Genomic DNA, 12825 nt, shown 5'->3' with positions numbered 1-12825 from the left:
TGTCTGGATATACAGCAGAGAATGACACAAGGTCTTGACCCTTAGGGAGTTTATATTCTAAGGGAGAAAGAGTTCAAACTCTTATATATAGTTGGAGGTAGTAACAGAATTAGGAACCCAGTGAAAGGGGCAAGAGTGCCATGGCAGTAGTGAGAGGTCAGAGAAGGGTGTTGGGGAGGAGAATTGACTTTTTACCTTTTATTCTCAGTATATTCTGGAGGAAAATCTGCCTACCACACCTCCTATAGATAATACGGCTGGCCCACTTACCCCACCATTGCAGAATTTGCAAACAGTATTTTAATATATTCCTTTACTAAAACCACAATTCCATGCAATTAGTGCTCTCCTACACTTTCCCTCACCATATGAACCACAGCCTTACGGGACATTTACCTTATGAAAGGTGAGGTGCTAATTATACACAACAGTCAGGGGCCCATAGGAGAGACAATTTAGGGGAATTCTCTAATTCTCTTTTTGCTACACTCATACAACCTGTTCCTAGTGAAATCTGGAAGAAGACTTGTTAGGTCTATTCAAAAGCCACAAAAGTACTTAATCAACACTTTTGAATTCTACCTCTTATTATGCTATCCTGTGGAAGGTTTTTCCTATTACCGTTCTCTGCTCTGCCTAGATCTTGTCCTTCCCCACTTTTTCCTGACCTGGAAAACCGAAGTTTGGAAGATATACTTGCTTTATGCTTCTATAGGGCTTCCCAGGTGGCCCTAGTGGTAAAGAGCCTGCCTGCCAATGCAGGAGACTTTAGAGACATAGTATGGATCCCTGGATCGGGAAGATGCCCTGGAGGAGGGCATGGCAACCCATTCCAGTATTCTTGCCTGGAGAATCCCGTGGATAGAGGAGCTTGGTGGAACATGGGGTCCCACAGAGTCGGAGATTACTGAAGTGACTTAGCAACACAGCGCAGCATCATAACCATCTCTAACACCTGGTCTGTAGAAAGAACTATATCATAATTGCTATCAGTATTGACAGTAATACTGATGTTTATTAAGCACTTACTCTGCACTTGTCAGTAGTATTCTAAGGACTTTATAGTGATTCAGTTATGTAATCCTCACAATTACCATGTGTTAAATTTCCTCTGTGAAAGTGTGAGAGTATTAGTTGCTCTGTTGTGTCTGACTCTTCGTGACCCCATGAACTATATAGCCTGCCAGTCTACTCTATCTAAGGAGTTCTCCACTCAAGAATACCGGGGTGGGTAGAAGATCCTTCTCCAGGGGATCTTCCCGACCCAGGGATTGAACCTGGGTCTCCTGAATTGCAGGCAGATTCTTTTACCTTCTGAGTCACCGAGGAAGCCTAGATTTCCTTTAAACAATGCCATGTGCATCAGAGAGCTTTAGTATTATCTAGCAAGCACAAACTTTTCTTTTCAGATTTGACCACTTTCCCTAAATCAGCTGTTGATTATACAAGTTCATAATTCCTTATTCAAAACCTTGGGACATGATGTGTACTGAGATTCAGAAAATTTAATACTTTAGAAAGGTATTAAGATCCATATACTGTATATCACTTAACACTAGGGTTTGAATGAATTATGTGTATCTTTTGCACATATATTGCATTTTTAATAAAACTGACTACAGTTAAAAGTATTCTTGCTATTTCCAGTCTTATGCTTCTCTATGACATAATATAATTATTATTTTTCTTTAGGAGTGTGCATGTTTTTGGTATAAGTATTTCCTTATAAGAACTTCAGAGGACAGTCCACAACAGGAGCATAAAGGTCTGAAATTCTTTTCACTATTACCTGGAGGAAAGGTGTGTAAAAAGAAACTGGACTGCATCTGACATAGCAGTGTCTGAGTAGAACAGTCAGTGAACCACACATGATCCTAGTTAAGACTGAATGAGTCAGACTTTGGGAGCTATACTGTCAACTATTATGGACTGACTTTCTGGAGCCAGGGTCCATATCATACTTTGCATGGTGGGAAATAGATCTTTCCTGAATTCAATCCTTGTTCCCACTCTCAATCATCCTTAAGGAGAAAATGTGGCCCCCTAGGTAGAGGTCAACCTTTTCTCTGGCTGTGGCTGAGAAAGAGTGAGAGCTCATAGCTTGGAAAGGAAAAGATGATGCTAAAGTGACCCCTGATTTTGAGAGGATAGCTGCCATTCTACACCTCTGCGGCCAACAGAGGGATAAAGGAGAGAGATCACTGGTAGGAAACACTCTGGGATGAAGTATTACCAGTAGATTCTAGGGCAATGATAACTAAAATTTTGTTTTCCATGATCATCTTTTCTAGTGTTACAGTCCCTTTTATCTTTGAGTCAGTAGTTAAATTTATAAATACTGAAGTTTCAAGTTAGCTGTACTTAAGGGTTTCAGGTAGGTGCCTAAGTCTGTATTTGGGGCAAAGCGTTAGTGTCTGCTCTAAAGTTAGATTGTGATGATGTTTGCGCTACACTGAATATACTAAAAATCACTGAAATGTATGCTTTACCTGCATGAATTTTATGGGTTATTTATAAATACACATGTGAATAAAGCTGTTAAAAGATCAAGTTCTGGATCACTGGTTACAATAAAGTAACAGTAGCTTATATATTTAGAACATTCACTATGTGCAATGAAATTATCTAAAGTCTTCTTCATAAATAACTCTCACAACAATTATATGTGGTAGGTATTATCATTATCCCTACTTTAACAGAGAAGGAATGTGTAATTTTGTCTTACCGTTTATACATTTTAGAGCCAAGATAAGAGTTAGGAGTCTGGCTTCAGAATCAACACTCTCTACCATTACACTGTAGTTGGGTATCAGGGTAGGGTGAGGAGTTAAGTGTATTTCTCATTAAAAAAGGAGGTAAAATCAGGTGCCGACAGTGGTGGGGGGGTGGTTATTAAGTGTTCGGAAGGGTTCGGAATAAAGCAATTACTGAAGGGAATCAGAGGGTATATACCATTTATTTACTGCTAGCATATTAAAAAGCAGAGACATTACTTTGCCAACAAAGGTCCACCTAGTCAAGGCTATGGTTTTTCCAGTGGTCATGTATGGATGTGAGAGTTGGACTGTGAAGAAAGCTGAGTGCCATAGAATTGATGCTTTTGAACTGTGGTGTTGGAGAAGACTTTTGAGAGTCCCTTGGACTGCAAGGAGATCCAACCAGTCCATCCTAAAGGAGATCAGTCCTGAATATTCATTGGAAGGACTGATGCTGAAGCTGAAACTCCAATAATTTGGCCACCTCATGTGAAGAGTTGACTCATTGGAAAAGACTGTGATGCTGGGAGGGATTGGGCACAGGAGGAGAAGGGGACGACAGAGGGTGAGATGGCTGGATGGCATCACCCACTCGATGGACATGAGTTTGGGTAGACTCCGGGAGTTGGTGATGGACAGGGAGGCCTGGCGTGCTGCGATTCATGGGGTCACAAAGAGTCGGACACGACTGAGCGACTGAACTGACTGACTGACTGACATAAGAAACTACCCCACAGCTTAGTGGCTTAAAACAGTAATCACTTATTTTGCTCACTAGTCTTCTGAGTTGTCTTTCTCATATGGGTCAGATTTGGCTGATTCTAGTTTGTGATTGGTTGGTTGGCAGAAGGCTAGCTGGTCCTGGGTATGCTCACATGTCTGATGTCTGCTGGAGTGATGGTGGTGACTAGTCATTGATCTCTAATCCTTTAGTAGGCTAGCCATAGCTTGTTCACATGGCTATGGAATAACAAGATCAATACAAGACCAAATGTGCAAGTGTTTTCTCACCTCTGCTTACTCATGTATTCTACAGTGTCTCACTGGCCAAAGCAAATCATGTGGCCAGCCCACATTCACGGGGTGGAGAAATACACCCCACTTCTTTCTGGGAGGGAAAAGGTGGAGTCCATTTTTCAATCTACCATAGAAGATTTGCAATCTCTCATAGAAGGAGAGGTTCCAATGGTTAAAGATAAATGAGAGGTGTTAGAGGTCTGATTAAAATTAGAAATTATACTTGTGTGGTGGCATAATCTCCATGATTTTACAATTTTCTGTAGTATGGTTCAACTTCCTAGAGACAAATTGAGAGTGAGGTCTTTGGGAATCAGTGATGAGGTCCAGCTGAAGAAGAATGCAGTGGGTCTGGGGGGATGGTATCTCGTGGATGGACTTATATGTAACTGAAGTGGGAGCGGTGCTTGATAAAGGCAGAACCATCCGGTAGAAAGCACCCAGCAGAGACTATGGCTTTTCCTGGGATGGGGGCAAGCAATGTGCATCCAGAGTCTTTGGTCCTGTCTGTTAGCACACGTAACACATTCTTTGTTGTTGTTTAATTGCTAAGTTGTGTACGACTCTTTGCAACTCCATGGACCATAGCCCACCAGGCTCCTCTGTCCGTGGAATTCCCATGAAAGAATAATAGAATGGGTTGCCATTTCCTTCCTCAGGGCATCTTCCTGATCCAGGGATCAAACCTGGATCTCCTGCATTGGCAGGCAGATTCTTTACCGCTGAGCCCAGGGAGTAAGTAAGTAAGTGTTAGTTGCTCAGTTGTGCCTGACTCTTTGCGACCCCATGGACTGCAGCCCACCAGGCTCCTCTGTCCATGCGATTTTCCAGGCAAGGATACTGGATTGGGTTGCCATTTCCTTCTCCAGAGGATCTTTCCAACCCAGGGATCGAACCCCAGTCTCCTGCACTGCAGGCAGATTCTTTACCAACTGAGCTACAAGGGAAGCTGAGCCCAGGGAGTGGACATCCATAAATATAAATGTGAATTTTGCTAGAAGACAGGGGCCTATAAGAGCAAGTGGAGGCAAAGCTGGTGATACAGTAGGTTTTTAAATTTCACACACAATATAAACCACAATTCCCAAGAAGATAGTGGCTTTAATTTTTGATATATTGGAAAGTTGGATGAAGTAAGCATGCTTGTTTTCTTTTTCTTTTCTTTTCTTCCCACTTGTGAATGATATGTGTATGTGTGGGGAGCACTGGCAGGGTTATAACTTTAGCTTTGTTACTCTCAAATGGGGTAGTAATGTTTATGTAGTTGATTTCCTTCTCTGGACTGATGTCAAAGTTTCAGCTTTTCCATTTATAAGGTTGTATATGGCTTTAATAAAGGTTTAGAATTGTAATGTTCAATTTCTAAGCAATGTGAGCATTTTCCAGATATCATTAGATATCATCTTTTTCCTTTAAAAAGTGCTATAGAAATTCTTTGGTGAATTTGATTTAATGGAACATCTTTGTTAGGAAAACAAAATAGCAACAAAACTTAACCCAGATATATCCATCAAAAAACACAAAATATCTATAATAATAATCACAAAAAAATAAATATTTTTGAGCACTTTCTATGTTTTAAGCATGCAATAAACATTTACAGGGGCTTCCCCAGGGGCTCAGTGGTAAAAAATTCTGCCTGCAATGCAGGAGATGTAGGCTAAATCACTGAGTTGGGAAGATCCACTGGAGGAGGGCATGGCATCCCATTCCTGTATTGTTGCCTGGAGAATCCCATGGAAAAAGGAGCCTGGTGGGCTACAGTCCATCAGGTCGCACATACAGACACACACACACACACATGCACACACAAACATTTACAGATATTAGTACATTTACTTTTCACAACATCCCAGGGTTTTTGGGGTAGAATACTAGCGAGAAAAAAGCCCGAGAGAGGAAGAGGGAGGGGGAGAATGAGAGAGTGCTCTGGAGAAGTAGACATGGCTGGGACTAGGGTGAGGCAAGAGAGATGTCCAGGTTATAGAGTTCAAGGAGGTACTTATTATTAGGTTCTTGCTTGAGCCCAAAAGCGTAGACCTCCTTAAATTTTTTGCCCTGGATACCTCTCTTGCATCACCCTAGTCCCAGCCCTGGATCTTCAGGAAGAGTCCACCTAAATTTTTTAGCCAAGAACTGATTAACATAAGAATATTAGGAAACTGCCTGAGGCTGGAGAAAGAACCATATAAAAGATTAGAGGGAACAATGCTGGAAATTCCTGGGTCAGAGATGAAGGATAGTTTATTACTCTCTGCAATAACAAGAGCCAGAGCATCGGCACTTTAATGCATCCCCACAAAGTGATGCAAAGGGTTCAGGATGACACTGGCACATGTGGTGGGTTTCTATAGGAAAATCTGGAGTTTAGAGAACTTGAATATCTTATAAAGGGTAGTAAGCATGCCTTCCTTCTGGTCTGGAGGGAGATGCTATCTTGTACTTAAAGGTTGTTTTCTAGTCAAACACCTTTGAAAAGATAGTATGAATAAAGAGAAGTAAATGCATCAGTTGCAAGATGTGCATAAATGTGAGAGACACTTGGAGAACTGCCTCTCAACAACTACCTCCTGGTATTCAAAATACATACTATTTCTAGCCTAAGAGGGGTCGTACCAGGAATAGCAAATTAGTTAATGGAGCTAAGAGCTAATAATAGGAAGTAGAAGGCTCTGTGGTGAAGAATTCCAGAGAGTATGCCTCCCCACGACAACCCTACCTAAAGATTAAAAATTTTTTAAAATATACTGCTTGCCAAAAACAACTGTGGTCACCATGCATGCTCACTCAAAGATGAGCACAACCCTTTCCTTATACATTTGTATATTCTCTACAAGAATTCTGAAGAAATACTGACCTACTTCTTATTTTTAAGTTATCTGTGATTTCTCATCATAAATATAAATATACTTTCTTGTGACTTTTAAAATTTTTAATTTTTCATAAAATTTATAAAAGTTATACTCCATTTTCAGTTATTACAAACTATTGGCAATTTTCCCTGTGTGGGACAATACATCCTTGTAGCATATCTGATACCCATTTCCTCACCCCTACCTACTTTGCACCTCCCCTACTGGTAACCACTAGTTTGTTCTTTATATCTGAATACATTTTTAAAATAAAATTTGATAAAAAATAGTAAATATTTATAAGATGATAATTAGCTAAATGGAATATTTAATTATATGATTTGATATATTTTGTTTGAATAATTAATTGAATAAAGCACATCATTTACCTGTGGATTTTCATCAATGTATTTCAAAATATTTGGGAGTCTCCCAAATATTCTATTTATATATATTATCAGTTCAGTTCAGTTCAGTCGCTCAATAGTGTCTGACTCTGCGGCACCATGGACTGTAGCATGCCAGGTTTCCCTATCCATCACCAACTCCCGGAACTTACTCAAACTTATGGCCATCGAGTCAGTGATGCCATCCAACCATCTCATCCTCTGTTGTCCTCTTCTCCTGCCTTCAATCTTTCCCAGCATCAGGGTCTTTTCCAGTGAGTCAGTTCTTCGCATCAGGTGGCCAAAGTATTGGAATCAGCTTCAACATCAGTCCTTCCAATGAATATTCAGGACTAATTTCCTTTAGGATTGACTGGTTTGATCTCCTTGCAGCCCAAGGGACTCTCAAGAGTCTTCTCCAACACCACAGTTCAAAAGCATCAGTTCTTGGGCCTCAGCTTTCTTTATAGTCCAACTCTCACATCCATACATGACTACTGGAAAAACCATAGCTTTGACTAGCTGGGCCTTTGTTGGCAAAGTAATGTCTCTGCTTTTTAATATTGCTGTCTAGGTTTGTTATACCTTTTCTTCCAAGGCGCAAGCATCTTTTAATCTCATGGCAGCAGTCACTGTCTGCAGTGATTTTGGAGCCCCCCAAAATAAAGTCAGCCACTGTTTCCATTGTTTCCCCATCTATTTGCCATGAAGTGATGGGACCAGATGCCATGATCTTAGTTTTCTGAATGTTGAGTTTTAAGCCAACTTTTTCACTCTCCTCTTTCACGTTCATCAAGAGGCTCTTTAGTTCTTCTTCACTTTCTGCCATGACGGTGGTGTCATTTGTGTATGTGAGGTTATTAATTTTTCTCCCAGCAATCTTGATTCCAGCTTGTGCTTCATCCAGCCTGGCATTTTGCATGATGTACTCTGCATAGAAGTTAAATTAGCAGGGTGACAATGTACAGCCTTGATGTACTCCTTTCCCTATTTGGAACCAGTCTGTTGTTCCATGTCCAGTTCTAACTGTTGCTTCTTGACCTGCATACAGATTTCTCAGGAGGCAGGTAAGGTGGTCTGGTATTTCCATCTTTTGAAGAATTTCCCACAGTTTGTTGTGATCCACACAGTCAAAAGCTTTGGTATAGTCAATGAAGCAGAAGTAGATGTTTTTCTGGAACTCTCTTGCTTTTTCAATGATCCAACAGATGTTGGCAATTTCATCTCTGGTTCCTCTGCCTTATCTAAATTCAGCTTGAACATCTGGAAGTTCACGGTTCACGTACTGTTGAAGCCTAGCTTGGAGAATTTTGAGCATTACTTTGCTAACGTGTGAGATGAGTGCAATTGTGCAGTAGTTTGAACATTCTTTGGCATTGCCTTTCTTTGGGATTGGAATGAAAACTGACCTTTTCCAGTCCTGTGGTCACTGCTGAGTTTTCCAAATTTACTGGCATATTGAGTGCAGCACTTTCACAGCATCATCTTTTAGGATATGAAATAGCTCAACTGGAATCCTATCACCTCCACTAGCTTTATTGTAGTGATGCTTCATACGGCCCACTTGACTTTGCATTCCAGGATGTCTGGCTCTAGGTGAGTGATCACACCATCATGGTTATCTGGGTCATGAAGATCTTTTTGGTATAGTTCTTCTGTGTATTCTTGCCACCTCTTCTTAATACCTTCTGTTTCTGTTATGTCCATATCATTTTTGTCCTTAATTGTGCCCATCTTTGCGTGAAATGTTCCCTTGGTATATCTAATTTTCTTGAAGAAATCTCTAGTCTTTCCCATTCTGTTGTTTTCCTCTATTTCTTTGCATTGATTACTGAGGAAAGCTTTCTTATCTCTCCTTGCTATTCTTTGGAACTCTGCATTCAGATGGGTATATCTCTCCTTTTCTCCTTTGCCTTTAGCTTCTCTTCTTTCTTCAGCTATTTGTAAAGCCTCCTCAGAAAACCATTTGCCTTTTTGCATTTCTTTTTCTTGGGCATGGTTTTGATCACAGCCTCTTGTACAATGTTAGGAACCTCTGTCCATAGTTTTTCAGGCACTCTGTCTATCAAATCTAATCCTTTGAATCTATTTGTCACGTCCACTGTATAATCATAAAGGATTTGATTTAGGTCATACCTGAATGGCCTAGTGGTTTCCCCTAGTTTCTTCAATTCAAGTCTGAATTTGGCAATAAGGAATTCATGATTTGAGCCACAGTCAGCTCTGTATATTATACATAAATATATAATGTATATAAATAAGTATTACATTTATATTTAAAAGAAAAATTCTCAGTAATTTATACTTATTCATCATTATGAATTCAGATTATCCCTATGTGGGCCAAAATATCCAATATCTAATGCTAAGTCTTACTAAGAAAGATAGGCAGTCTGATGGGTTAGTGTGCTTTGTTTTATTATTAAAAGATATTTCTCCCAAACTGGTATTTTCATTTATGCTTTTGTTTGATGCTTTGGAAATATGACCCAGGGGAAAGTATCATGGTAACATTTGGATTGGAGGAGGACTATATACTCCTTTTTTAAAACTAGGATAATTATTATTATGAACATAGGCTCATTCTCACACAGATCAATTGTAAAAGAGACTTCTTGACGTTCTTGAAATTGACTTCTCAAAAACATCCTTCAGTGATACAAAGATGTTTTATGCATTTCCAGGGGTACCAGTATCCTGGTTTAGAGACTGATGACTTAATGATGTACCCTCAGAAACATCCTTTCTTTTGTGAATAAAGTTTTCAGTTGCCTGAATTCTTCAAGCATATTTCCTACCTCCTTCCCTTTTCAGAAGTTTGACTTTTCCTTGATAATATCAATCTCTTGAACCCTCTTAAGAGGTGACTCACAGTAATTATGAAAAATAGTATGGAGGTTCCTCAAAAAATTAAAAATAGAATTATAATATGATCCACCAATTCCACTTCTGGGTAGTTATGTGAAGAAAATAAAAACACTATCTGCACCCCCATGTTCACTGTAATATTTACAATACATACAGTAGCCAAGATATGGAATTGACTTTAGTTCACTGGCAGATGATTTCTTCATCCAGTCTGAATGAGAACCTTGCTGGGTATTTTTGGTCGTAGGTTTTTCCCTTTCATCTCTTTAAACATGTTGTGCCACTCCCTTTTGTCCTATAGAGTTTCTGCTGAAAAAATCAGCTGATAATCTTATGAGAGTTCCCTTGTATATGATTCATTGCTTTTCCTTTGATGCTTTTAGTATTCCCCACCTTTAATTTTTAAAAAATATTTATGTAGTTGGCTACATTAGGTTTTAGTTGCTCCATGGCCTGCAGAATCTTAGCTCCCTGACCAGGAATTGAACCCATATCTCCTACATTGCAAGGTGGATTCTTAACCACTGGACAACCAGGGAAGTCCCTATCTTTAATTTTTGTCACTTTGATTACAATGTGTCTTGGTGTGTTCCTCTTCGTGTTAATCTTCATAGTCAGATGAATGGATTAAAAAAATGTGGTATATGTATACAATGGAATGTTATTTTGTCATAAAAAGAGTAAAATTTTGCTTTTTGCAACAACATGAATGGGTCTTGAGGCCTTATGCCAAATGAAATGTCAAGCAGAAAAAAGATCTCATTTATGTGTGGAACCTAAAAATGAACAAACAAACAAGTGGGCAAACAAAATCCCCAAATTCACAGATACAGAGAACAGATTTGTGGCTGTTAGAGGTGGGCATGGCATATGAATGAAATTGGTAAGTGTGGAAAAAGATTACAAACTTCCAGTTATAAAATAAATAAGTCTTGCAGTCTGGTAACTGTAGTTAATAGAACTATATTGTATATTTGAAGGTTTCTAGGAGAGTAGCTCTTGAGGGGTCTTATCACACGGGGAAAATGTAATTATGTGTGGTAATAGGTGTTGACTGGACTTAGTTTGATGATCACTTCAAAATACATATATGTATCAAATTGTTATGTTGTACACCTAAAACTGAAAGTGTTTTATGTCAATATATCTCAATAATAACAACAAAAAAGAACCATTAAAAAAAATAAAGAGGTGGCTGCTCTCTCTTGGTCTCTAGCTCTCTCCTAGTTTCATGAAACATGTTATCTAATCTGATCACTGTTCTGACACTTTCACTCTTGCATATTTTCCTGAGATCCTTTAAGGCCTAAATCAAATGCCTTTACTTCTTCAGATCTCAACTCAATCTTTCATCTGGGAAGTTTTCTTAAATATCTCAGTTTCAGTTAGTTTCTTTCATTACATGTGGTATACTATGCTTTTTCACACATTTATTTTATTTATAGTGATGTTTCATCAATATGATTATGAGATTACTTTGTTTTCCCATAAGACAGTAATCTCCACTAGATCTGAGATAATGTTTATTTTTGCTGTCATTGATTCCTGGCACCTTCAGAGTGCCTGAAAAATAGTAAGTGTTCAATAAATATTGTGGAATGAATGAATGATGCCATCAGGCCCTCTTGATCAAATTCCATTAGCTTGAATTTAAAAGCTCCTCAGTTTGATTCTGATGGTTAGTTGAACTGGGGGACCATTGCATTACATACGCTAGAAAGTCCTCTTTAACATCCTGGGGTAGCAGATGAAAATATGACACAAGAAAAGCATGCTACCATTTATCAAGTGCTGTGTCCACCAGCATTCTTAGATGTTGAGTGGGTGTGTGCACACACTCGGTCATGTCTGACTTTTTGCGACCCCATGGATTGTAGCCTGCCAAGCTCCTCTGGTTGCCATTTCCTTCTCCAGGGGATCTTCCTGACCTAGGGATTGAACCAGTGTCCCTTGCATCTCCTGCATTCACAGGCCAGTCCTTAACCAGCTGAGCCAACAGGGAAGCCCTCTTAGATGCTAGCTAAAGAATAAAATTCTTGTTGATTTGAATGGAGAATCATTTGTTTTAAGGATACTGGTTTGCTGAAAGATCCACTAGGAAGACTGGAAAATTAACTTCATAGTTGTGCAACCAGAAACAATGCTCCAAACCATGTTGCAGGACTTGTCTAGTGAGAATATTACAACCACCATCTTTATTACTAGGTGCTTCAGTTTGTTCTGCAGAGAGTTTTTAAATATGTCTACTGTAGTTGCTCCTGTAACATTATTTGCAGTTTCAGCCACTACCAAGCAGAGTTCTGTGTAATCTTTGCTATTGGGAAGAGTGAGAATGGGGAAAATATCTGGTCATTTGGGACTAAGTCATGGGCCCATGTTCTAGCTGCAAGGAAGGCCATATTTTTAGTTTACATAGTGAAATCTGGGTTCCACCCTACGAAGAATCAGAAGGAGAGGAACTTTTCCAAACATGGTGAAAAGTTTCAGGTACCAGGTGACTAGAAAGAATGATAAATGTCATCTACAAATGTTTGGGCTTCCCTTGTGGCTCAGCTGGTAAAGGATTTGCCTGCAATGCGGGAGACTGGTTCAGTCCCTGGGTTGGGAAGATTCATTGGTGAAGGGAAAGGCTACCCACTCCAGCATTCTGATCTGGAGAGTTCCATGGACTGTATAGTCCATGGAAATGCTTATTGTGGTCTATGTTAGTTATTTATTTCTTCCTCTGCTGTGTCCTCATAGTTCTTGGTCTGCTTAGCATTTACTATGTTCTACCCTGTATAGTAGTTACCTACATACATGTCCTACTGCCTACCTTGAAATGATTTATATTTTATTTATCCTCTGTTTTAGTAGTCAGAGAAGTGCTTAGTTTATAGTCAAGTGGCAACAAATTTAGGGCAGTTGTTAATATTTGTTAAGAGCTCCCTATTCAAGTGTACTGTA

Source organism: Dama dama, chromosome 20 (assembly GCF_033118175.1).
Source record: "Dama dama isolate Ldn47 chromosome 20, ASM3311817v1, whole genome shotgun sequence".
In the NCBI taxonomy this organism is placed as follows: Eukaryota; Metazoa; Chordata; class Mammalia; order Artiodactyla; family Cervidae; genus Dama; species Dama dama.
This window is presented reverse-complemented; position numbering follows the sequence as displayed.